Source organism: Capsicum annuum, chromosome 10 (assembly GCF_002878395.1).
Source record: "Capsicum annuum cultivar UCD-10X-F1 chromosome 10, UCD10Xv1.1, whole genome shotgun sequence".
In the NCBI taxonomy this organism is placed as follows: Eukaryota; Viridiplantae; Streptophyta; class Magnoliopsida; order Solanales; family Solanaceae; genus Capsicum; species Capsicum annuum.
Window position 1 is genome coordinate 112,526,616 of NC_061120.1, and position 4,160 is coordinate 112,530,775.

At 28.9% G+C, this 4,160-nt stretch overlaps 1 long non-coding RNA gene across 1 annotated transcript; it reads right to left on the reverse strand.

Moving 5' to 3' along the window:
• Window positions 1-1,724: 1,724 nt before the first annotated feature.
• LOC124888009 lies at window positions 1,725-3,683 on the reverse strand. The gene is made up of 2 exons (XR_007045838.1): window positions 2,892-3,683; window positions 1,725-1,949 (listed from the first exon to the last, which is right to left on the reverse strand). It is a non-coding gene; the product is annotated as an uncharacterized LOC124888009 (long non-coding RNA).
• Between the last annotated feature and the right edge of the window lie 477 nt (window positions 3,684-4,160).

Here is a 4,160-nt window from a genome sequence, read left to right on the forward strand (position 1 = left end):
ATAAGCCAAACCCCTTTTTTTAAAAAAAAATAAAAAATAAAAAAATCACATTGATATACACTTTAAGAGTAAATATTACAAAAACTACCACTAGTTTTTTTTATTTACAAAATTTAGTTTTTATTTATAAAATCTACCAACTATTTAGTTTCTTTTATTTTTCTCTAAAAAATTTAATCCAACCCCCCCCCCCCCCCCTATCTTCTTCCTTTTTTATCTCCTCTCTTCTTCCTTGATTGAAAACCCCATCATAATTACACACTCATTAGTATAAAATATAAGCACACATCACCGTCATTCTCTAGAGGATTTCATCAACAACACAACAGATTCTCTTCAATAACACAATTCCTTCACTCTCACAAGCCTCTTACCATCGCATATACACACACATACACCAAATACCCGTAACCACCATGAACACAAAGGGAGAATGGATATAAACACACAGACCTCACACAATTAGAGGGCACAACAAAACCCATCGAGGAGGCCATTTTTTTTAGGATCTGTTCACAGCAACACACACACAGAGATTGAGGAAAGATAAAAATACGAAGAGAATCCGAGAAGAAGCTGAACGTGAGAGAGAAGGAAAATACAGGCGACGCGTCATTGTTCCAACGATTAGCGCCGGAATCAGTCTCTGTCAGGGGTTATTTTATGGTGCATAAATTGTATAGAAATTGGTATATCATGGTGTATGAATTGTATAGAAATTGGTGTATTACCAGCTTTATGGTGTCTAAATTGTATAGAAATTGATATATCAACAATTTTATGGTGTTTGAAAAGTATAAAAATTGGTGTATCAAAAATTTTATGATTTTTAAAATAGTTAGAAATTGATATATTAATAATTTTATGGTGTCTGAATTATATAGAGATTGGTATATCATCAATTTTATTTTAAAGTGTCTTAAAAATTGGTGTATCAATAATTTTATAGTTTTTAAACTCTTTAGAAATAGGTGTATCAATAATAATAATTTTATAGTGTCTAAATTGTATAAAAATTGGGTATGTCTAATATGTATAGAAATTGATCTATTTTTTATGGTGTTTGATAGATATAGAAATAAGTGTAATAATAATTTTATGATGTATTAATAAATTTATGGTGTATGAAATTTGTATAAGATATGGTTTGAATCTCTTAGAAGTATTAAAAATGAATGCTCATTGAATTAAATAAATTAAATTTAAAAACATAAAAAAAAAAAAAAAACAAATAAATGTCTTGTTTTTATGATTATCTTATTTACTATTTTTTTAAGAAAAACTTAATTGAAAAATAAAGTAGGAGAATTTATAAAATAAAATACCAATCATTAAATTATCTCCTTAAATCAGGGTAATTTTAACTGTTTTTCTTTTTTACCTTTGGTAAATTTTGTAAATTAAAAATTAGTGGTAGTTTTTATAACATTGACTTACATTGTATATCTATGTGATTTATGTGATTTGCCCTTTAAAAAATCTGAATTTTAACTTCTCGCGTCATTTCCACAGTAGTATTGAATTCTTATTTTATTTTGAGAATACATTAAGGTTGTGATTTTCATTTTTATTTAAGAATGTTTTGAGGCAAATAAATAGTTACAAATATCCAACTTTAAAAGTTACTAAAGATATTTTTTAAAAGAAAAAATCTAATTTTATGACTAGATTAATCACGTGTTAATTGCAAAAATACGAGGCACTCCAGAAATATTAAGGCAATATAAAAATAATAAAATAATTTTTATAAAATAAGAATACTTAATTCTCATTTCAAATATCAAAATATACTAACATAATAGAGATAATAAGTGAGATAAAAGAGCCAAGAGATACTAGACTCCTAATGGATTGAGCTTTTCTAATTTATGAGACTCTCATTGTGGCGATCCTAGTAGTTATTGACCCAATGCTATAGGCAAAGACGAGTTCCATTGTGACCTCCAAATCTCCGGTTGCACATGAAATAAAAAATGATAAGAATTAAAAATTTAAACGATAAATAATAAGTCAAGAAAGATGAAATTAAGAGAAAAATAAACATTCAAGCTTCAAAATGTTCAAGATGTGACCAAACAAATGTGAAACTTGAATAAAATATCCTTAAACCTTTAAAGATTAACACTAAGTGTTAAAAATAAATACTGCTAGTAGACGTTCACTAGCAAAAATGGACACTTAATAGAAATACTATAATATTAGTGGCTAAACAATTCACTAACTTGAGCACAGAAAAATCACAAGCAACACTATCAGTTGCTCTTTAGTTTTAGGAACTTAGTAAGCAATCAAGGCAAACAGAGAAGGAAAAGGGGTTTCAAATTGTTGCTAATCTAAACACTCCTTCGTACGTTGTTATTCGGGTAGTGACACGAAATCAAGAACACTTGTGAACTAAATGCAAGAAAGATAACATTCAATTTTTATAGGTGACTTTGATATTTTCAACACTCGGCTTTGTAGGACTGCCAGCGCTACAAACATATATACTGGTCATATTATGTCATGCCAAAGAAATACATACTAATTTCTATGTGATCTGATCTTGAACGGAAGAGGGGAAGAGAATCAAATAATGACAAACATTCATATTAAGATTTTTCTTAATACCGCGAGAGGTATTACAAGTTTCTCATGATTCAAACTATATTTTACACATATCGACGTCTGTATACCATCTAAAACCAACGCAAAATAGAGGAGAATAATTTTAAAAGAACATCACTGTATCTGGATATCAAAACAACCACCAAGCCTAAAAATTGGCATAAATCAAATTTATTAAACATCATGTGCAAATAGTGAACAACATATACTAAAAGTAGAGCAAGCAACATGTAAACACTTATTCAATCAAACTGAACTAGAGCAAAGATATGAGAATTGTTCACCTTGTCTTGAGCAGCAAACAAGGGCTCGGGCGTCAAGGATTTTCCAACTGCAAACTCGAACAACTCCCAAAACTCAAACAAAAATCAAAATCCAAGAAGACTAGTAATTTTATGGCTAAATATAAAATCAAAAATCAAAATCTAGGAACACTAGTATATGAAAATAGAAATCCAAGAATTTTGTCTGAATTTCAACTTATTTTTTAAAATGTTAAAACTCATTTCTCTCATTTTTTTTCCCGAATTTAAAGCTTGTTCTTAAAGAGTAACAACATTGGTATTTATAGGCAAATTCAGACATAAAAGTCTGGATTTGAAACTAAAAATTCATAGAATCCAACGGATAAAAAGAGAAGGGGAAAAATCAATTTTGAAACAGAAAGAGATCACATATTTTTGAAATATTGGATGCTTCTCAAGATTTAATGGCAGATTTGAAACTTTTTTGAGCTCTATCACCGATTTGAGTCTATTTCACTGTTGTCGATGGAATCAAGGGTGAGGAATGTAAAAATGGACAGATCTCACTGGTATCGTGGTAGTGATGACGCGATCAGGGTTTCTCCTTTCGCGAAGGATATAAAGAGGAAGAGGGGGTAGAGAAGGAGAGGAGCTTTTGGCTATGGTGTATTTTTGGAAATTCAAGGAGAAAGGTCGATGTGGTCTTGGGAAAGAGAGAAAGGTGTGTTGGGAGGAGAAGACACATTTTGGGTTTTGCAAATTTTGACTAATTGTGACCCGTTCAATGTGCGCGGATTTAATAGGTATAATAGATTGATTAGGTTTTTAGTGAATCTATTTTTATTTGTGCGTGGATATTTTTTAAATTTTGTTTTAATATCTTTTAATGATTTACTTTTTTCGTAAGATATATTCATTAATTATTTTATCCTGTAGTAATTGCAGAGTTACAAATTTCTGTATAATATTTTATCCTATCTGTGCTATAATGTATATCTAATTCTAGATTTTCAATATTATTTATTATCTTGTGTTGTTCTTCTCGTAGTGAGTTTTTTAAATTATATAAATTATCACATGTACTTTTATCTAAATTTTCTAAGGTCTTTTCTATCCATGCTAATTTTTCTTTTAGGTCTTCTATTATTTTTCTAATTCGGTTTCTGTAATTAATTTCATTATTTAGATTTTCTTGATTTTCTCTAGTTTGTCTAATATATTCTAACATTTTTTAATCTAAATAAATACTTCTGGGTAACTTTCTTCGTATAACTGTTCTAGACAATTTGTAGTTTCAATTTCATAGTT